This window comes from Neoarius graeffei, chromosome 14 (genome assembly GCF_027579695.1).
Source record: "Neoarius graeffei isolate fNeoGra1 chromosome 14, fNeoGra1.pri, whole genome shotgun sequence".
Classification (NCBI taxonomy): Eukaryota; Metazoa; Chordata; class Actinopteri; order Siluriformes; family Ariidae; genus Neoarius; species Neoarius graeffei.
In genome coordinates, this window is record NC_083582.1 from 6,563,980 (window position 1) to 6,586,676 (window position 22,697).

The 22,697-nt window shown below is 42.4% G+C and overlaps 1 protein-coding gene across 3 annotated transcripts in view; it reads right to left on the reverse strand.

Annotated features, from left to right (window-relative positions):
• The window catches only part of mpp7a (MAGUK p55 scaffold protein 7a), a 314,814-nt gene extending 294,611 nt beyond the window's left edge, over window positions 1-20,203 (reverse strand). Inside the window, exon 1 of one of the 3 annotated variants that reach the window (XM_060939197.1) lies at window positions 19,916-20,203. The gene's annotated coding sequence lies outside the window, so the exon portion shown is untranslated. Of the gene's footprint in view, window positions 1-19,654; window positions 19,855-19,915 lie in introns of those variants that run through there. The other 2 variants (XM_060939196.1, XM_060939198.1) reach the window with 2 other exon arrangements.
• Window positions 20,204-22,697: the final 2,494 nt, after the last annotated feature.

Sequence of the window (22,697 nt, forward strand, 5' to 3'; positions counted from 1 at the left end):
TTTCCATCTCGTAAATCCATTCCAACAACTCTTTGAAGTGTGGGAACTGATCTAATAAACTTTTCAATATTGGGAAAATAATCTTTAACATTTGCTTTTTTCCCCCAAAGGTTTCATCCAAAACACTTCATTTCCTCGAGTGAATCGAGGTCCTCGCTTTGGGAAATCCTGTCCGTCATAGAAACCGAGTCAGAGTCACAGTCCATGTCAGTCACACTGTCACCATAACAGCGGCCCGGCTTCGTCACCTCTTCCGTCTCACTGTCGGCTCTGACAGCCTCCTGTAAAACTGGAGACTCCGCGTCCCGCTCGGACCCCCCCACGCCGACCTCTCCCGGCTCCACCCTGCTCTGTTCAGCCTCCACCAACTCCGCTGGAACACTACTTCCGGTATCCGTAGCTCCAGGCGCGGAGCTTCCAGACTCAACCTGAGCGGGTGGAGCAGATTCAGATGGCGTTGGCCAACCACTGTTCACCTCCCTACTGTCAGTCACGCCAACCACCCCGCTGACCCCCTCCCCGCCGTCAGTCACGCCAACCACCCCGCTGACCCCCTCCCCACGGTCAGTCTCCGCAGTCACCCCGCTCTCAGTCCCGTTCCTTCCCCTGTCCTCACCGACAGTCCCAGCGGCAGCAGCCGGCTCTGCTCCCCGCCGTCTGTGAGGACGTGGCCCGCTTGTGTCCCACATCCCCACACTCAAAACATTTCATGCTCCCCGAACTCGCATACACCACGTAAAACCCTTCCTCGTGTTTCACACGGAAGGAAACTTCCAGTGTTTGAGCCGGGGAGTCCAGAAACAAACCCTGGTCTCCGGAGAGACTGAATGTGTTTGAGTTTATCGCTCTTACAGCCCAAACTCACCGTCCGGAATCCTCTCGCGAATTTCCCGAAGCACTTCAGTTCTCTCTCCAGCGCTTCACTGGGAATAAACAGAGGGACTCCGGACACGGTGACCCGGACAGAGGCACCGCCAGCGGGGAAACTTGCACAAACTCATCATTAATAAATATATTCCTCTCTATGAGCTGATTAACAAGTTCCTGATGTTTCAGAAACACCACCACCGCTGTATTCATGCGGGAGGCGCGCACGATGTTTCCATAACCCACCTGCGTTCCGACCGCGAGCAACACCTGCTCTACCGGAAACGTAGGTTGTGGCACCGCCCTTACTCCATGCTTCAAGGACAGGGGCGGCGTCCTGGAGGACACCATCCCCGCCAAACAGCCAACAAACAAACAAACACACACTAAACCACACTACCAATAACTACTAAATACTCAGAAATTAAATACAAAGTTTAGATCGGAAAAATCGCAAGCTCTCAGCCAACGTTCACCACACCCTCCACCAGCAAACTCCCAGCATGCAGTGCAGAGAGAGAGAGAACAAACGAGAGCAAAGCAGCTCACAAGCTACAACTTTTATTGCGCCTCTGATGTGACGGTGTGGATGAAGTTCTCGTGATGTTTAAAGCGAGGCGTGGCTCCGCCTTAACGCTTCCTCCTTCTGATCAAGTCGCTAAACTGAAACGATTTCAAAATTAACCCTTTGGTGACTGACCCCTTGAAAATGGTTCCTCCAGGAACGATGACGTTTCAGTTGTCAAGACAACGGAAAAACTAAAATACAAAAACAGAAAGATGTGTCACAATGCTCTTGTGCACAAAACAAAATGCTCTTGTATTTGTATTTTAGTTTTTCCGTTGTCTTGACAACTGAAACGTCATGGTTCCTGGAGGAACCATTTTCAAGGGGTCAGTCACCAAAATAAAAAAAGTCTCCAGGATCTCTGTACAGTTCAAGTCAGGCTTGTAGTACTCGAGTCCGACTCGTGCCCTAATTTTAAGGACTCGTGAGTCAACTTGGACTTGAGCACTGATGACTCGGACTCGTAAATTGGAGACGAGGACTCTCGTTTATTTTTTTTGTAACATGCCATAATAATTTGGCATCAGATATTTATCTCTACATTAATTTTGTACTAATTTCGTGTACGAGTGTCACACCTGCGCGCCTTGGCGCATGCGTCAAATAGACTCTCGGGCGCGCTCCGGACAGCGCGTGCGCCAAGCAGATTCTCGTGCGTGCGTTGTAAACGACTCGCACCTGCACAGGATTAAAGGCGCGATCAGTGCGCCGATATAAAAACTGTGAAAACACACTTACTTTGCGAAGTATTGAGCTGCATTGCTGATACATTACCGAGCCTTATTTCCTTGTTCGGTTTCCTGATTTCCTGTTTCCCGTCTTTGATCCTGCCGAGTCTACGATAGCCTGTTTGTGCCTCGCTCGACCCGTTTCACTGTTTTACGATTTTGCCTATGGATTGTTTACCGTCTTCACTTGTATTAATAAACACACCTTCTGCGCTTGCGTCCGTCTCCCAACCGTCTCTGACAGAATACTTCACACTAGGGCTGTGCGATGTCCCCTTAATTGGCATCGACGATGTTTACAGTGCAAACATCGTGATGGACGATGATATCGTGGGCGCGGGGGGGGGGGGGGGGGGGGGGGGATTTTAATACCACGTTATTAAATTTATTAGTATTATTATTATTATTATTATTATTATTAAAAGTATTAGATATTCATCCGAGGCTTTGGCACGTAAAGGAAAAAAAAGCGCTAGGTGATGTGGAATATTTGGCCTTGACAACGGATATGTGGTCCAGCTGCAAAATGATCCCCTATATGTCAGCCACCGTACATTATGTGGACCGAGAGTGGGCAATGCAGTCCAAATGCCTGCAGATGAGTTTCATGCCAGAGACACATTCAGCGGACAATTTAGAAGACGCATTACGCGAGACACTTGCCGAATGGAAAATAGAGGAGAAAAAGATCGCCTGCATAACAACGGGGCGATTATTGTCACCGCCATCAGGCAATTGAAATGGCCGTGGTTAAGTTGTTTTGGGCACAATTTGAACCTGGCCATAACCAACTCGCTTGCGGAACAGAGGGCCAGTACAGACCGAGCGTTTGGAGTTTGCCGAGCAGTCGACACTGCGTTTGCGCACAGCTGGCTTCGGAGAAATGAGCTGCGCAAAGCGCAGGTGGAAATGAACCTCCCCGAGCACTCACTGATCACGGCAAGATATTAATCTGCTCTAACAATGAAAGACTAGTATTCAAACTATGAGAAGAAACTACACTTAAGCTATTACTCATTGTTTATTTACACCATATCAATTGAAGATGCGTTTCGGCCTTTAGTGCGCACTTGAACGCGCTAATTTTTCCAATTTATTAGTGTTTGAATTATTGCACCAGCTTTTAAAATCATGATTTAATATTTTTTTTTTACTGTCTTTACATTTATCAGAATCACCTTCATTCTTCCATTTGGGTTGACATTATGGCTTAGAGTGGACCATTTTGAGTCTGAAAGTAGGCCTATTTACCAGATTAAAGTTATTTGACTTCTGCCGAAGTCCGCGCTTCACTGCTGTTTGATAAGGTGCAATATTTCCCGACTGAAGTCGTTAATAGTGGCTATTTGTTTGAACAACATGACAAATTTTACATTAAAAGTATAGTGTAGGCTAAAAAATGAAGTCGAAATTTATTATTAGTAGCATACTGTATTTGTGTAACCACATGTTATGTTCACTAGCACGTCCCTGCACCATAGCCTACGTGAACAAGCGGTAATAGGATATTACTTTATAATGATTTATATAATTATGTATTTATATATATACACACACACACGTTATATAATATATTTATATATTAAACAAAACTAACTAACTAAACTAACAAAAAACTAACTTTTTAGGTTAAATAGGCCCAGATGATACCGTATATGCATGATTATGACAGGAGGGGGCGTGGTATCACGATGGTGGCTCTCCATCGCGATGGATGACCACCATCGTCGATGGACGATGGCATCGTCTATCGGCACAGCCCTACTTCACACTCCCTGATAAAGAGAAGCACATTCACCTGTTCATACGGCATGTTCAGGAACAAACTAACGTTAATGGCGCTGAAAAAGACGCCGTCACACGGTGTGGGTGGAGTCATGTTCTCGGACTCGACTCGGAATTATATGCAAAGCTACTATTTTTATATTAAAAACTGAGTTCTCATGAAATTGACTTCAGTGTTGATCGTGTGCACACACACTTCCCATACACAATGCCGTCAGATCTCTATCTCACACACACTTCAAAGCAGAGCTCGTGTGTGTGTGTGCGCGCGCGTGACGACAAATCCTCCGTAACTCAGGACCTGAAAAGAACTACTGGAGCCCAGATGGAGGAGAACAGAGAGAGAGTTCAGCATCAGCACATATTTAGAGATCAGCAAATTTTTTTCCAGCCACAAGAGAACAGTGTGAGAAGAACATTCCTCCCTCCTCCTCCCCCCCCCTTCCTCCTCTACATTAATTACGACTGACTGAGGAAGGAGTTCTGGCCCGAGTGCTCGAGTCTTTGCTTTCAGGTTTATTTTAGCCACACGTTCCCTTTTTCCCAGCATGCCTGAATCATTAATGAGCTCAGCTCCTGTAATGTGCGACTTGGACTGCGATAAACTCTTCGTCAATTCAACAAGAGCGGTGCAGATCGCGCTCGATCTCCGGATGTGACGACTTGGTGCTTTAATCGCAAGGAATTTTCAGACCGAGTGTAAAAACTCCCGTGTCCTGAAGATGCCGGAAGACTCGACGTGACAGGTTTAGCCCTGCTGTTAGTAGCGCTACTATAATCGAACGAGTGCGTTAACATAAACCTGATGTGCAGCTGTGCAACAGTCAGACACTTTCTGACCAATCAGAATCCAGCAGCAATGTGGCGACGTGAATAAATCGACCGTGCTGATTTTATAACGTGTTCTTTACTAGCTGGAGGTGTAGTATTAACACGCACGCAAACAAAAACTCAACAGCGCTACGACGACGCTGGGGCAGGTTCCAGAAAGACGGGGTTGTGTTTACGAGGCAGGAACAATATTTGATGTGGGTCAGGTAGAAAAAAAAAAAAGCAAACATTACAGTCACTTAATTTGTGCAAACAGCATCAGTGCCACCGGGAGAAAAACAAACCGGGGAGAGAGAGAGAGAGAGAGAGAGAGAGAGAGACATACAGCAAAAATATATACAACGCCGATTCCAAAAAAGTTGGGACAAAGTACAAATTGTAAATAAAAACGGAATGCAATGATGTGGAAGTTTCAAAATTCCATATTTTATTCAGAATAGAACATAGATGACATATCAAATGTTTAAACTGAGAAAATTAGGTGATTTTAAATGTCATGACAACAACACATCTCAAAAAAGTTGGGACAAGGCCATGTTTCCCACTGTGAGACATCCCCTTTTCTCTTTACAACAGTCTGTAAACGTCTGGGGACTGAGGAGACAAGTTGCTCAAGTTTAGGGATAGGAATGTTAACCCATTCTTGTCTAATGTAGGATTCTAGTTGCTCAACTGTCTTAGGTCTTTTTTGTCGTATCTTCCGTTTTATGATGCGCCAAATGTTTTCTATGAGTGAAAGATCTGGACTGCAGGCTGGCCAGTTCAGTACCCGGACCCTTCTTCTACGCAGCCATGATGCTGTAATTGATGCAGTATGTGGTTTGGCATTGTCATGTTGGAAAATGCAAGGTCTTCCCTGAAAGAGACGTCGTCTGGATGGGAGCATATGTCGCTCTAGAACCTGGATATACCTTTCAGCATTGATGGTGTCTTTCCAGATGTGTAAGCTGCCCATGCCACACGCACTAATGCAACCCCATACCATCAGAGATGCAGGCTTCTGAACTGAGCGCCGATAACAACTCGGGTCGTCCTTCTCCTCTTTAGTCCGAATGACACGGCGTCCCTGATTTCCATAAAGAACTTCAAATTTTGATTCGTCTGACCACAGAACAGTTTTCCACTTTGCCACAGTCCATTTTAAATGAGCCTTGGCCCAGAGAAGACGTCTGCGCTTCTGGATCATGTTTAGATACGGCTTCTTCTTTGAACTATAGAGTTTTAGCTGGCAACGGCGGATGGCACGGTGAATTGTGTTCACAGATAATGTTCTCTGGAAATATTCCTGAGCCCATTTTGTGATTTCCAGTACAGAAGCATGCCTGTATGTGATGCAGTGCCGTCTAAGGGCCCGAAGATCACGGGCACCCACTATGGTTTTCCGGCCTTGACCCTTACGCACAGAGATTCTTCCAGATTCTCTGAATCTTTTGATGATATTATGCACTGTAGATGATGATATGTTCAAACTCTTTGCAATTTTACACTGTCGAACTCCTTTCTGATATTGCTCCACTATTTGTCGGCGCAGAATTAGGGGGATTGGTGATCCTCTTCCCAGCTTTACTTCTGAGAGCCGCTGCCACTCCAAGATGCTCTTTTTATACCCAGTCATGTTAATGACCTATTGCCAATTGACCTAATGAGTTGCAATTTGGTCCTCCAGCTGTTCCTTTTTTGTACCTTTAACTTTTCCAGCCTCTTATTGCCCCTGTCCCAACTTTTTTGAGATGTGTTGCTGTCATGAAATTTCAAATGAGCCAATATTTGGCATGAAATTTCAAAATGTCTCACTTTCGACATTTGATATGTTGTCTATGTTCTATTGTGAATACAAGATCAGTTTTTGAGATTTGTAAATTATTGCATTCCGTTTTTATTTACAATTTGTACTTTGTCCCAACTTTTTTGGAATCGGGGTTGTATATATCATATGATACTTTCTACTATACACACACACACAGAAAGAGATGTATGATTAGACTGGTGCTTGCTAACAAACCGCCAGCCACAGCATAGTGATATAGTAAACCATACACTCACTGGCCACTTTATTAGGAACACCCATACATCAGAATGGGAGAAATTCCCAAAGAAGTGTGACTTTCTTTCTTTCACCGTGACACGGGGGTTGGTTTGAGCCAGATGAGTATGAGGTTTGACGATTTCAGAAACCTGGAGTTCTCCCTCCCTCCCTCTCTCTCTCTCTCTCACTCACTTGTCTCAAGAGGTTACACAGAATGGCGCAAAAAACAAACACCAAGTGAGTGAGCAATGACAGTTCTGTGGGTGGAAAAAGGAAAGAAGGAAAAAAAAAGAAAAAAAAACCTTGTTAATGAGAGAGGGTCAGAGATTAGAAAACGGACAGATTGGTTTGAGGTTTTGGGTTGTTTTTTTTTGTCAGGAAGGATATAGTAACTCATATAATCACTCTTTACAACCGTGGTGAGCAGAAAAGCATCTCAGCATGCAACAGAAAAATAGAACAACACATTGGGTTCCACTCCTGCAGCCAAGAACAGGGATCTTAGAACCAACAACATGTTCCTATTAAAGTAGCCGGGGAGGGTGTAAATTGATAAATCTCTAAATAAGTAGAGATAAAGAAAAAAATAATAATTTCACCCAATGAATAAAAAAAGTTTATAATTTTTTAAAAAGACCCAAATTTTAACATCAAATTAGCTGCATTTCTGTAGAAAAATAAACTTCTAAAACTCTCAGAGAAGTGTATCGCAATATAATTTACCATGATATCGATATATCATCAGCACTTTTTCAAAATTTAGGAGTGGGCGCTGGAGCTGGATGAAAAATACAATGATAACTATTTGTGAGCGAACCAGTGTAACGATACAGGAAAAAAAAAAAAAATGAGCTGCATCTTGAAATATCTAAAAATGCATACATTCCTTTTTTTTTATCAAACAGATGCAAGTTATTTTCTCATGCTGATGTATACAGTAAATGACCCCACATACCCTCTCCTCATACACCAGTTTAAAAATAACCCACAAGACGTGCACACCTGAACGTGCGCCGTCCTCCAGGGGTTATAATCACGTGACATGACGCGACTGAGGTGAGACAGCTGGGCACCCAGCAGCGGGCATGGAGCATAAACCCAGACGTCAGCACGGCGGGACGCTCCGCTGCGTTCGCACTCTGTAACGCAGCGCTGCGATCACCACGACTCGACTGAACCTCCTCCATTACGGATCACGAAGCCCAGAGGTGGCACTTAGTTCTTAACCCTTATTACATACAGTGTAGAGGATTAAGCACACACCCTGCAGAGAAAAACACGTCCACCTTACAGCCTTCTCACATTTAACAGAAACTCAGAAATATTTACAGGAGAGCGTGTGGTACTCAGGGGTGGGGCGATACGACTAAAATATCATACCACGATTCTCAAGGGCATTTCTGTCATACATTACACAAGGTACAGGTTTGTGGAGAAAAAAAATTAATAGCCAACAACGCTTAAAAAAAAAAAAAAAAAAAAAATTTAAAAAAAAAGAAAGTTTTTTTTTTTTTTTAAATGAAATGTTGGTTTTAAGATTTTTAAATAAATTAAATTTTTCACCGGCATTAAGAACAAAAAAAAAATAATAAAATTATCTAAGAAAATAAAAATGCTGAAGGTGGGGTGAGGTTTTTTTCAGATTTTTAAAAAATGAAATGTTAATTTTAATTAAAAAATAAAATATTCACTGGTATTAAATAGCAAACATTTAAGAACAAAAAAAAAGGTTAAGGATAAAAAAATTAAAATAAAAATAGCTTTGTTTAAGTGTTTATTTTTTCAGATTTAAAAAAAAAATTAAAAATTTTCACCAGCATTAAATATCGTATCAAGAACAGATTTGATTATTTTTTTTAAGAGCAAAAAAGTGTTAAGGATAAAAAAATTTAAGCAAATAAAAATGGTGGTGGGGTGGGGGTTCAGATTTATTTATTCATTCATTTTTAAATGCTAGTTTTAAATTTAAAATAAATATTTCACTGGCATTAAATATTGTATCATCAAGAAGAGATTTGATTACTTTTTTCCTTCCAAAAAAATACAAATAAAAAATAAACCCACACCACCACCACCACACACACACCACCCCAGCCTCAACATTTTTATTTTTAAATTATTTTTATCCTTAATTTTTTTTTTGTTCTTTAAAAAAAAAAAAAATTGTTGATATTTAATGCTGGTGAAAATTTTATTAGTTTAAAAAAAAACTATTTTTTATCTAAGAAAAATGTAAATTTTGTGCATTTTATTTATTCAAGTTTAACAATGCATCTGCAAAACGGTTAAGGATAAAACATTTAAGAAAATAAAAGGTGGGGTCGGGGTTTTTTTTCCAGGTTTTTTTTTTTAAATTAAATGTTAGTTTTAATTTTTTTTAAATAAAATATTCACCGTCATTAAATATCAAACAACATATATTTAAGAACAAAAACAAGTTAAGGATAATATATATATATTTTAACATAAAAATGGTAAATTAAGAAATTTATTGAAATGTTGATTTTTTTTTTTAAATAAAATTTTCACCTGCATTAAATATATCAAGAAGAGATTTGATGATATTTTTTAACAAAAAAAAAAAAAGTTCGGGATAAAAACATTAAAGAAAATAAAAATGATGAAGGCCGGGTGTTTACTTCTTTCAGAATTTTTTTAAATATGTTAGTTTTAATTTTTTTTAATAAATTAAAAAAAAAAATATTATATATATATATATATATATATATATATATATATATATATATATATATATATATATATATATATATTCACTGACATTAAATATATCAAGAAAAGATGTTTTTTGTTTAAAAGTACTCAACATTTTTATTTTCTTATTTTTTTTTTATCTTTAACTTTTTTTTTTTGCTCTTTAAAAAAATCTATTGTTTATGATATTTAATGCTGCCGGGGGGGCGCGCACACAACTGTACAAAATTTACATTTCTTTTTTTTTTTATTAATTAAAGTTTAACAACGCATCTCCTGCTGCTTCTTCCTGTCCATTCTGAAAAACAGAATTAAAACCACAACCTCATGATATCCATAATATCTCAGAAAAGCAAACAGCGATAAAACTCACCATGATCCGGATATACACTGGAGATCAAAATTAGAGAACAACTTATAAAAACTTGAATAATTTTGAAATAATACCATCTTCACTGCTCAACAGTTAAATGACATTTTATTGTGTCCATATCATGGTTCAACAACATTTTTTTCACAAAATGACTAAAGGCATTTCACAAAAAAAAATATTTTTCAGAAAACGCACTGATCAAAATTAGAGAACACACTGATCAAAATTAGAGAACAACAATCTGGAACAAAAATCTGAAGGTTACAACAGTCAGCAATTAGTAAGAAGTGTACAGGCCTCTGCTGTGAATGATTTCAGCACATCTGCGGCCACAGGATAGCACTAGTCTCTCACACTGCTCTGGTGTGATTTTGGTCCATTCTTCTTCCAGCCTCCTCCACAGTTCGGTGATTGTAGAGGGTTTCTTGACCATAACTTTGTCACCAAGGATTTTCCAGAGGTTCTCTATTGGGTTGAGATCAGGACTCTGGGCAGGCCATGCCATTAATTCAATGTTTTCACCTTCAAGGAAATTCTTTACCCGTTTTGCTGTGTGACATGGAGCATTGTCCTGCATAAAGACTGCAGGCTGATTGGGCGATGAACGCAAGTAAGGAACCATGTGCTGTTGAAGAAGGTTCTGATACACATTTGCATTCACTCGGCCATGTAGCTGTACAAGAGGCCCAACTCCCGCAGCAGAAAACATGCCCCAAACCATGACACTTCCTCCTCCACCTTTCACTGACTTCTTTACACACTTTGGGTTTAGTCTTTCTCCAATGTGTCGCCGAACATAATGCTTCCCATCAGACCCAAATAAATTAAATTTGCTTTCATCACTGAAGTGAACCCTGGACCAGTTCTCCTCTGTCCACACAACATGCTCCTCAGCAAAGCTCAGTCTAGCTTTTTGATTTTTTTTTGCTAATGAGAGGTTTGGTCACTGCAGTGTGGGCCTTCAGTCCAAATGCTCTTAAACGGCGAGCCACTGTATGGCGAGCCAGATCCTTACCATGTTCAGCACTGAACTGGCGAGCAATTCCACCTGCAGTATGGAAACGATTACCCATTGACATCCTTCGCAGTGACCTGTCCTCTCTTGCATTTGTCTTCCGTGGATGACCAGCCTTCTTGGGCGACTTGAATGAGTTTGTAGTTTTGTAAAGATTCAATATTCTTGAAATCACAGATTTGGAACGATCAACTTGTCTTGCTATGGCTGATAGGGTCATCCCTTTGGTTTTCATCTGGACAACCTGCTGCCGGAGGCTTTCAGTCACTTTAGAACGACCCACCATCTTGCAAAGTCAATGAAACTGGCAGTTAGAATGCCACTTAAATAGGGGTTGACTGATAATCAAGGAAATTAGCACCATGTGCTAGATTAGCACCATTAAGTGGGAGGCACCTGAAAGTGTTCTCTAATTTTGATCAGTGCATTTTTTGCAAAATGCAGGTTTTTTGTTGAAATGCGTTATCCATTTTGTGAAAAAGTGTTGTTGTAGCATGGTATAGACACAACAAAATGTCCTTAAACTGTTGAGCAGTGAAGATGGTATTATTTCAAAATTATTCAAGTTTTTATAAGTTGTTCTCTAATTTTGATCTCCAGTGTATATTATATTTGCCCGGTCTGAACTGATCCGCTCAACGATTTTAAAGCCTGCATTTGCTCTTCTTATTTTAATCATTTTCAGTGGAATCGAAGATATTTTACAGAAACATATGGCGAGAGTTTGATTGGAGATCGCACCGTCATTAAATTATTAAATAATAAATTCATTGGTCATCACGGCTCTGACTGACGCCACTGATAAAGGTCTCGTCACATCTGCTGAATCTATCATCATCTATCACCATCTCGAAGATTAAACCAGGCGTGGTTTAATGGTTAATAAAGAGGGACGAGGCGATAGGACCAGAATCATCAGATCATGATACTCGGAGACATTTCTATAAGACACGATATGACTCATGATATTAAGGGTTGATATTAAGTGTAAGAAATGGAAATGAAAAAAAGTTGTCAACAAAAATAAGGATAAAAAATTGTTAATTTATGCATAATAAAATAAATAAATAAATAAATAAACTCAGTACAAAGACTTCACCTTGCTATTAAAAAAAAAATTAAATATAAAATCGCCATCACTATGATCTCAGAAACGTAGCGACATTTTAGCACGATGAACTTCAGATTCACCCCACCTGACTGAGCCCAACCCTCACTCATGATTCTCTTCAAACTGAATTTTTATTAAACTCTTACATGATGCTGAAGCTCGATTTTCCTTGAGGATGTTTGAAGGACATTTGCAAGTTTGATTTTTTCATGAAAGGAAAAAAAAAAAAAAAATGTGCAGCCCACACATTTCACAGACATTCCACAAAATCAAATGCAATTATAAATGGATTTTTTTAAAAATTGTAAAAACTAAAATCGCTGAGAAACTGCTGTGCTATCACACACTCCATGACGTGCCGTTAAGGGAAAGTAATCAACGTCTGGGTGGTAACAGTAACCCTGCTTCATCACACCACCCGGTCACTGATTAGTTTTCTATAGCAGCACAACACACATGACTGACCCACGCCCCTCTCGAGTTTACTCCAAACCCGTCCGTCGCACACGAGCAGGGACGCTGCCGATTCCACCCTGCATTAATCTCGCTGGAATTCCAAAGTAAACACACACACTGCAGCTGTCCGGCTTCCCGACTCCGCACAGCACCCGAGAGAGAGAGAGAGAGAGAGAGAGAGAGAGAGAGAGAGAGAGAGAGAGAACCGGGAATCTCACGCATTTAAGCATCAATGGAGAACACATGGAACACAACGTGGAATTTAAATAAATAAATAGTGGAGAGTTTAAGTCAGTGTTTAATTACGTGGAAGAAGGAGAGAGACAGCAGTCAAAGCTGAGTGATCAGAACCAGATTGGGAAAGAGTGCCAACTGATCTCAGAGAGACGACATCCGAGACAGCAGTCTGGAACGGACAGAGCAGAAATAAAAGCACTTCGCTCCACTCCACCCAGGCGTGATGAAGAAATGCACTGGAAAGCATTGGAGACTCAAAAACAGGACCGTGTGCATGTCCTCTCGATATTTATTTAATAATTTACTATGAAAATAGTTCCTGAATAACATCAACATTTTTCAAACTTTCACACCTTTCCACGTGACTTGAACACACGCCACACACTCAAATTATACAGCAATGCATAAGATGTATAGATGCCCCAGACTGGACTCTATGTCCCCAAATGTCCCAGATTTAAACATTAAACACTGTTAAATCATGGACTTCATCAGGACTCCTGCGTGTCCCCAGACTCGACTCGCCCATGTCCACGTGCTGCACGTCCCCAGACTTGACTTACACACGGCTGTAGACTCAAGCCATGTCTCCAGAGTCAATGTACGTCCAAGACAGGACCTCCCCTGCGACGCATCCCCAGACCCCTATAAACTTCCGTAAAGCTCCAGGAGGTCCGAACTTTTCTCGAGACTCTCAGAAAATCACCAAACGTGCAAATACACAGATGAGCACTCGAAGAAAAGAAAAGGAAAGCCACACCCACTCTCAGAAAATAACATACAGGGGGCTGCAAAAGTAGGTATACAGTAATGAAAAACAAAACGTTCGCACAAAACATTAGCATTAAATGAAACCTAGCACCACTATTAGAATATCGGTAATACTGGGATAATCCTTACTGTATACCTACCTTTGCAGCCTCCTGTATACATACAGGTCACTTTTTTGATGGAATAAAAACGTGTTCTATTCCCCTCTAGCGGGTTTCATTCATTTGGTTTGATAGCATGCGATAGCGTTAGTATATCGCTTATCCTACATGTATTACGTCACTCTACCCAATGGAGAATGAGCGCCGAATATGGTTTGCGATATTGCACGGTTGTCAAGACATGACGTCACACATCAGAGACGTAAAACTTCTGCGCTAGCGAGTGACTGACAATTTGTAAATAAAACACACATGGCCGTCAGGTTTGCTTTGTTAAAGACGGAAGATTTTGAGAGAATTAAGAGAAAGACGCGTTGCACACCCGAAAGGAATATGTACGTGAACGAATCGAAGACGAGTACTGTAGCTGAATGGAATATATCTGATAGACCACGAAAAAAAAAAAGCCAGCCGCCATCATTATTACTATTCAGTTGTGGTCAGAAGTTTACAGTGACATGAATGTCATGGCAATATTTGGGCTTTCAGTAATTTCTTTCAACTGTTCTTTTCTGTGGCAGAATGATTGTACAGGTGCGCAAGTTTTAATTTCATTTGGGTTTTCTGAAATCAACACAGGAGCAAAATTATACATACAGGGTCAAAAATTTACATACGCTCACTTAGGTCATTAATTCAGGAGGTGCAGCACTCATTGGGTTGACCAACACACAGTAAAATGGGAAAGTCCAAGGAGCTCAGTGCAGATCTAAGAAAGAGGATCGCAGATATACACAACTCCAGGATGTCTCTTGGAGCCATTTCTAAACAACTGCAAATTCCAAGATCAGTTCAAACAATTGTTTTGAGGACAGCTTTGACTTCCTGTGTTACCCATGGCTTGTTATTAGGGTAACACCGTACAGTCTTAGCAGGGGAGACCACGTCTGCACAGAAGTTGAGGTAAATCTGTCAGTGTGTCAGCCCCTCTATTGCCCCTTTTCCACCAAAGCAGTTCCAGGGCTGGTTCGGGGCCAGTGCTTAGTTTGGAACCGGGTTTTCTGTTTCCACTGACAAAGAACTGGCTCTGGGGCCAGAAAAACCGGTTCCAGGCTAGCACCAACTCTCTGCTGGGCCAGAGGAAAGAACCGCTTACGTCAGTGGGGGGGGGGGGGAGTTGTTAAGACCAACAACAATAACAAGACCGCGAAAGATCGCCATTTTTAAGCGACGAGAAGCAGCAGCTGTACAAACGCGATTATTATTATTATTATTATTATTATTGTTGTTGTTGCTTCTTCCGTGTTGTTTTTGCTTCGATATTCGCGCCAAGGTTTAAGCAAACGTAGCGACGTAACTGACGTATACAGCGACGTAATGACGTGGCACCGCGAGCGATGGAAAAGCAAACTGGTTCTCAGCTGGCTCGCAAGTTGAATGAGTTGTGAACCAGCACCGGCCCCGAACCAGCCCTGGAACTGATTTGGTGGAAAAGGGGTATCTGTCCTCACAGTGTGGGCTAAGCAACACATCCCAGTCTGTGATGTCATAGCAGTTGACTTGACTTGAAATATCCAACCAGAATTCTGTCAGAAGCTTGTTCATGGTACAACCCCGATTCCAAAAAAGTTGGGACAAATTATATACAAATTATATGAACTGATGTAAAGCGCACTGAGCATTTTATGTAATGAAGATGCTACAATACAACCCCGATTCCAAAAAAGTTGGGACAAAGTACAAATTGTAAATAAAAACGGAATTCAATGATGTGGAAGTTTCAAAATACCATATTTTATTCAGAATAGAACATAGATGACATATCAAATGTTTAAACTGAGAAAATGTATCATTTAAAGAGAAAAATTAGGTGATTTTAAATTTCATGACAACAACACATCTCAAAAAAGTTGGGACAAGGCCATGTTTCCCACTGTGAGACATCCCCTTTTCTCTTTACAACAGTCTGTAAACGTCTGGGGACTGAGGAGACAAGTTGCTCAAGTTTAGGGATAGGAATGTTAACCCATTCTTGTCTAATGTAGGATTCTAGTTGCTCAACTGTCTTAGGTCTTTTTTGTCGTATCTTCCGTTTTATGATGCGCCAAATGTTTTCTATGGGTGAAAGATCTGGACTGCAGGCTGGCCAGTTCAGTACCCGGACCCTTCTTCTACGCAGCCATGATGCTGTAATTGATGCAGTATGTGGTTTGGCATTGTCATGTTGGAAAATGCAAGGTCTTCCCTGAAAGAGACGTCGTCTGGATGGGAGCATATGTTGTTCTAGAACCTGGATATACCTTTCAGCATTGATGGTGTCTTTCCAGATGTGTAAGCTGCCCATGCCACACGCACTAATGCAACCCCATACCATCAGAGATGCAGGCTTCTGAACTGAGCGCTGATAACAACTTGGGTCGTCCTTCTCCTGAGCCCATTTTGTGATTTCCAATACAGAAGCATGCCTGTATGTGATGCAGTGCCGTCTAAGGGCCTGAAGATCACGGGCACCCAGTATGGTTTTCCGGCCTTGACCCTTACGCACAGAGATTCTTCCAGATTCTCTGAATCTTTTGATGATATTATGCACTGTAGATGATGATATGTTCAAACTCTCTGCAATTTTACACTGTCGAACTCCTTTCTGATATTGCTCCACTATTTGTTGGCGCAGAATTAGGGGGATTGGTGATCCTCTTCCCATCTTTACTTCTGAGAGCCGCTGCCACTCCAAGATGCTCTTTTTATACCCAGTCATGTTAATGACCTATTGCCAATTGACCTAATGAGTTGCAATTTGGTCCTCCAGCTGTTCCTTTTTTGTACCTTTAACTTTTCCAGCCTCTTATTGCCCCTGTCCCAACTTTTTTGAGATGTGTTGCTGTCATGAAATTTCAAAATGTCTCACTTTCGACATTTGATATGTTGTCTATGTTCTATTGTGAATACAATATCAGTTTTTGAGATTTGTAAATTATTGCATTCCATTTTTATTTACAATTTGTACTTTGTCCCAACTTTTTTGGAATTGGGGTTGTAAACAAAAATGTTTGGTTAAGGTGAATCTTGCAAAGAGACATTTTACCCAAATATTAGGTGTGTTGTATGTATATTTTTGGCCCCGTGTTGATTCCAGAAACCCAAAGAAAATTAAAACTTGTGCACCAAAATCTATTTTTTTTATTAAAGCTATATGCTGTACAATCATTCTGCCACAGAAAAAGAACAGTTGAAAGAAATTACTGAAAGCCCAAATATTGCCATGACATTCATATCCAAGATGACATTCATGTCACTGTATGTAAACTTCTGACCACAACCGTACATACACATTCGACTGAACAATTAGATTTTACAAAAAGTTAAGAACAGGGCAGAAACTTACCAATATTTAATACTGATTCCGATTGACTGTAATTCAACACTCTGTCAATCCAATGTACTGCACAAAGTTCGAACAATAAAAATGGTACAAGTCCAAAAAACTTCAACAACGACCCAACTTATATACAAGCGATATCCAGGTTGACGGTTCAAGTTCACAGTTACTTTTGGTCGTAGTTAATTGTTCCATTGCAGTTGTTCAAAACAAAAGGGCTTTGCTGAGTGAAGTCCTCTTGTAAAAGTCTGTCACTTTTCCTCACCTCCAAGTAGAACTTTGACAAGATTTTTGCTATTGCTCTCTTTTCCAGTTTTTCGATGTCTGTTGGTCTGTTTTTCTCTTGTAAATATGCGTGAAGAATATATAATAAAGTTTTGTTAGCCTTTTGGGTGTTCAGCATGTCTTGAGTTTCATTTTATTTATTTTGTGCTGAAACCGAGCATTGAATTAACCCCGCCTTCTCTCTCCCGGCCGACAAAGAAATGATTGTGCGCATACACAGCAGAAAAGTTGTCATTGGATCTTCGCATGAGCTCCGACATGAGAGGCCGTGTTGTGTTGTCTTGACAACGTGCAATATTATAACAACATTGCACACTCCTCCACTGGGGAGAGCGGTGTAATACATGGAGGATAAGCGATATAATACTGCATGCCATCAATAAACCCACGAGAAGAAAACAGAGCATGTTTTTATCCCGTGGAAAAAGTAGCCTGTATGTATAATATTTAATTACTGCCCCTTTAGGGGTACAATGGCTTGTTACTGGTGCAGTAACCGCTAAGGTACTTATTTATGCCCTTTATATACTGCTTGGTGTACCGTCTTGACCCTAAAAAGGAACACATCGTTACCCTGAGGTCCAATAATGAGGTGCAGGGGGAACATCAGTGTCAATTGTATCTTGGGGGACAGAAATGGACTCCTATTGAACCCATTTCTAACAGGGTAACTACATAAAACTGTCCATATAGACAGCATCTGTTTCTCAAACACATTTCATCATTTACATCAGGTAAAAGTTCATAATCTTAAACGAGTGTGATTTGGGAAGCGTGAAATGAAGTCCGTTTCTGCAAAACTAAAATCAGTCAGTCAGTCAGTCAGTCAGAGTAATAACAAGCAACAACCTGCTGTTCCTCCAGACAACAGGAACTTTCCTGCAGGGGAAGGAACAGGGACACTAAACACAGACAAGACCACCAACAGGGCCACTAAACCCCGACCACCAGCAGGGCCACTAAACCCCGTCCACCAGCAGGGCCACTAAACACCGAACGGGGACGCTGAACAAGAGGGACACTGAGCACCGAACGGGGACGCTGAACAAGAGGGACGCTGAGCACCAACAGGGACGCTGAACAAGAGGGACGCTGAACGGGGACACTGAGCACCAACAGGGACGCTGAACGGGGACACTGAGCACCAACAGGGACGCTGAACGGGGACACTGAGCACCAACAGGGACGCTGAACGGGGACACTGAGCACCAACAGGGACGCTGAACGGGGACACTGAGCACCAACAGGGACGCTGAACGGGGACACTGAGCACCAACAGGGACGCTGAACGGGGACACTGAGCACCAACAGGGACGCTGAACGGGGACACTGAGCACCAACAGGGACGCTGAACGGGGACACTGAGCACCAACAGGGACGCTGAACGGGGACACTGAGCACCAACAGGGACGCTGAACGGGGACACTGAGCACCAACAGGGACGCTGAACGGGGACACTGAGCACCAACAGGGACGCTGAACGGGGACACTGAGCACCAACAGGGACGCTGAACGGGGACACTGAGCACCAACAGGGACGCTGAACGGGGACACTGAGCACCAACAGGGACGCTGAACGGGGACAGGAATACTGAACGGGGACACTAAGAGGGACACGGAACGGGAACGGGGACACGGAACAAGGACACAGACACTGAACACCAAGAGGGACACTAAATGGGAACACTGAACAGGGACGGGAACACTGAACAAGGACACTGAACGGGGACACTGAACGGGGACAGGACACTGAACGGGGACACTGAACGGGGACACTGAACGGGGACGGGACACTGAACGGGGACGGGGACACTGAACGGGGACGGGGACACGGAACAGGGACTCCAAGAGGGACACTGAACGGGAACACGGAACAGGGACACCAAGAGGAACACTGAACGGGGACACGGACAACGAACACCAAGAGGGACACTGAACAGGGACACCAAGAGGGACACTGAATGGGGACAGGGACACTGAATGGGAACGGAACGGGGACACCAAGAGGGACACTGAATGGGAACGGCGACACTGAAGAGGAACACTGAAGCAGGTCTGCTGTGTTTGTTGTAGTGACTGTAATGTAGTCAGTGCTGAAGTTTGGTTACAGTTTCCTTTAAAATAGAAACATTTCCTGCAACAAATCTGAAGTTCACTTTAGTTCACACTAAACATGGAGAAGAAGGAAACACTGATACAGACAGACAGAGAGAGACAGACAGACAGAGAGAGACAGACAGACAGACAGAGAGAGAGAGAGACTCTACCAAACACTGCACGCGCGTTACTAATAAACAGATAAACGCAGCACGGATCCCGAGTGAAGAGTTTGTTGTTGTAAAAGTGATAAACGCGCTCCGGCAACATAATGGAAATCTCTCCCTCTCTCTCTCTCTCTCTCTCTCTGACCTGCTGTAGAGCTGAGCTCCTGCTGTAGAACTGAGCTGTAGAGCTGAGCTCCTGCTGTAGAACTGAGCTGTAGAACTGAGCTGTAGAGCTGAGCTCCTGCTGTAGAGCTGAGCTGTAGAGCTGAGCTCCTGCTGTAGAGCTGAGCTGTAGAGCTGAGCTGTAGAGCTGAGCTCCTGCTGTAGAGCTGAGCTGTAGAGCTGAGCTCCTGCTGTAAGAAACAGAAATAAAAGTGAAATAAAGGCTGCGCGCGAGGTTACTCACTCAGTGTCAGTGAGCCGCCCTGCAGATCCTTCACTCCTCTCCTCCTCTCTCCACTCCACTCCACTCCTCCTCACTCCTCTCCTCCACTTTACTCCTCCACTTTACTCCAACATGGGCTTACTTGCTTTTTTTCTTTCTCTCTCTCCCCCCTCCGGAGAGAAACCACTCATTCACCCTGCTGTAAACTCTACAGTCTCTCAAAAGTGACTCGGAGCTTTTCTCTCTCTCTCTGTCTGTCTGTCTCTCCTACAGGACTCCACTCCGTGTTTACTCTGAGCTCAGGGCAGCCAGCGGGCGGAAGTACTGCTGCTCCTGATTGGTCCGCTTCACTCAACAAGAGGCGGGACTAGAGCTCAATGCTGAGGTCTGATTGGCTGGAGAGCAATCAATCACTCAGCACACCTGTCCTCTCTCCCTGAACAAGAAAGTCCCGTGATCAATTACAGAGAGAGAGAAAGAAAGAAAGAAGGGCAGGAGAAAGAAATGAAGGAAGAAAGGCGAAAGAAAGAGAAAATTAGGGAGGGCGAAAGAAAGAAAAAGAAAGGAGGGAGACTGAAAGAGAGATAGGCAGGAGAAAGAAAGAGGAGGAGGCTGGGAGAAATAAAGAATGGAGGGAGAAATAAAGAATGGAGGGAGAAAGAAAGAATGGAGGGAGAAAGAAAGAAGGGCAGCAGAAAGAAAGAGAGAAAGAAGGGAGGGTGAAAGAAAAAGAAAGGAGGGAGACTGAAAGAGAGAAAGGCAGGAGAAAGAAAGAAAGAGAGAAAGAAAGAAGAGGGAGGGTGAAAGAAAGGCAGGAGAAAGAAAAAGAAAGGAGGGTGGGAGAAAAAGAATGGAGGGTGAAAGAGAGAAAGGAAGGAGGGAGGGAGAAAGAAAGAAAGGAGGGCAGGAGAAAGGAAGAAAGGCAAAAGAAAGAAAGAAGGGAGGGTGAAAGAAAAAGGAGGGAGACTGAAAGAGAGAAAGGCAGGAGAAAGAAAGAAGAGGGAGGGTGAAAGAAAGAAAGGCGGGAGAAAGAAAAAGAAAGGAGGGCAGGAGAAAGAAAGGAGGGAGGGAGAAAGAAAGAAAGAAAGAAAGGGTGAGGGAGAAAGAAAAAGGGGGAGGGAGAAAGAAAGAAAGAAAGAAAGAAAGGGGGGGGGGAGGGAGGGAGAAAGAAAGAAAGAAAGAAAGGGGGGGAGGGTGAAAGAAAGAAAGGCGGGAGAAAGAAAAAGAAAGGAGGGCAGGAGAAAGAAAGGAGGGAGGGAGAAAGAAAGAAAGAAAGAAAGAAAGGGTGAGGGAGAAAGAAAAAGGGGGAGGGAGAAAGAAAGAAAGAAAGAAAGAAAGAAAGAAGGGGGGGGGGGAGGGAGAAAGAAAGAAAGAAAGGGGGGAGGAAGAAAGAAAGAAAGGGGGGGAGGAAGAAAGAAAGAAAGGGGGGGAGGGAGAAAGAAAGAAAGGGGGGGAGGGAGAAAGAAAGAAAGGGGGGGAGGGAGAAAGAAAGAAAGAAAGAAAGAAAGGGGGAGGGAGAAAAAGAAATGAGGAAGGGTGGGGAAAAGAGAAAGGAGGGCAGGAGGAAGAAAGAAAAAGAGAAAGGAGGGAGGGAAAAAGAGAAAGGAGGGCAGGAGGAACAAAGAAAGAAAGGACGGAGGGGAAAAATGAAGGGTGAGAGAGAGTAAAAATAAAAACAAGAAGAGAGGGGAAGAAGGAATGAAGAAGACAAAGAAAAAGAAGAGAGAAGAATGTAAGAGAAGAGGAAAAGAAAAAGGAATGTCTAAAAGAATAAAAGGGGGAAATAATAAATGAGAAGAGAGAAAACAGTCCCATCAGAGAGAGAGAGAGAGAAAACAGTCCCATCAGAGAGAGAGAGAGACAAAAAGGGGAAAAAAAACCCAAAGAATTAAAGTGATGGTGTGTTTTCTTCAGTAAGAGGCGGGACTTAGCCATAAAAGGTATAATGCTGTGATGTAATTGGTTAGAGAGTGATCAATAAGTCCTGCTCCTGAATCAGTCAATCACCTGATCAATGATGGAGAGAGAGAGAGAGAGAGAGAGAGAGCGCTGTACTACTGGACTGAACAGTGTGTGCTCCGTTACTATGGTGACCAGTGTCAGTGTTGGGTTTTGATAAATATGGTGTAAGTTAGTGACATACTTCTTTTACTTACTGTATATTAACCTAACACTATAACACACACACACACACACACACCGTTTTAATCTGTGTACCAGGGCTTTACATTAGCACCCGCCAAATACAGGTAAAATTGGGCTTTGGCGGGTAATAACTTAGTCTCACTAGCCACTTTGGCAGGTGGTTTATTCTGTGGTATGACAACATATTTTAATTGTAGTTTTCTCTGAAGGCATCTGATATCATAAACGCATTGCAATGTAATATTACGCGCTGACAACTCCCATGAGCACCTGCATAAACATTCTGACAACATGTTAGAATTGTTCAGAACGTTCGTTAACGTCTCAGCTAAAATCAGTGATACGGTAACCTGCGGTTAATGAACGAAGCAACAAAGTTGCTGATGACTGACAAGCACACTATGTGGCAGCGTATCGCTGGAGTTTCAAACCCTGCTGCTCAGGGATAAAGGGGCAGAGATGGTCAGGGCCGGAGCAGCATTTTAAAATCACCGAGGTCCGTGATGCGCAAAGCACGTGCCGAAAAATGTTTGCCATATTTAAATGAGAGGGGTGAATTACACGCCGCACAAGAGATCTATTCCTGAAATTACTTTTAATGGTGTTTGAACTGAATATAATCAGTTTTGGAAAAAAAAAATCCTGTATGTGGCAAGAG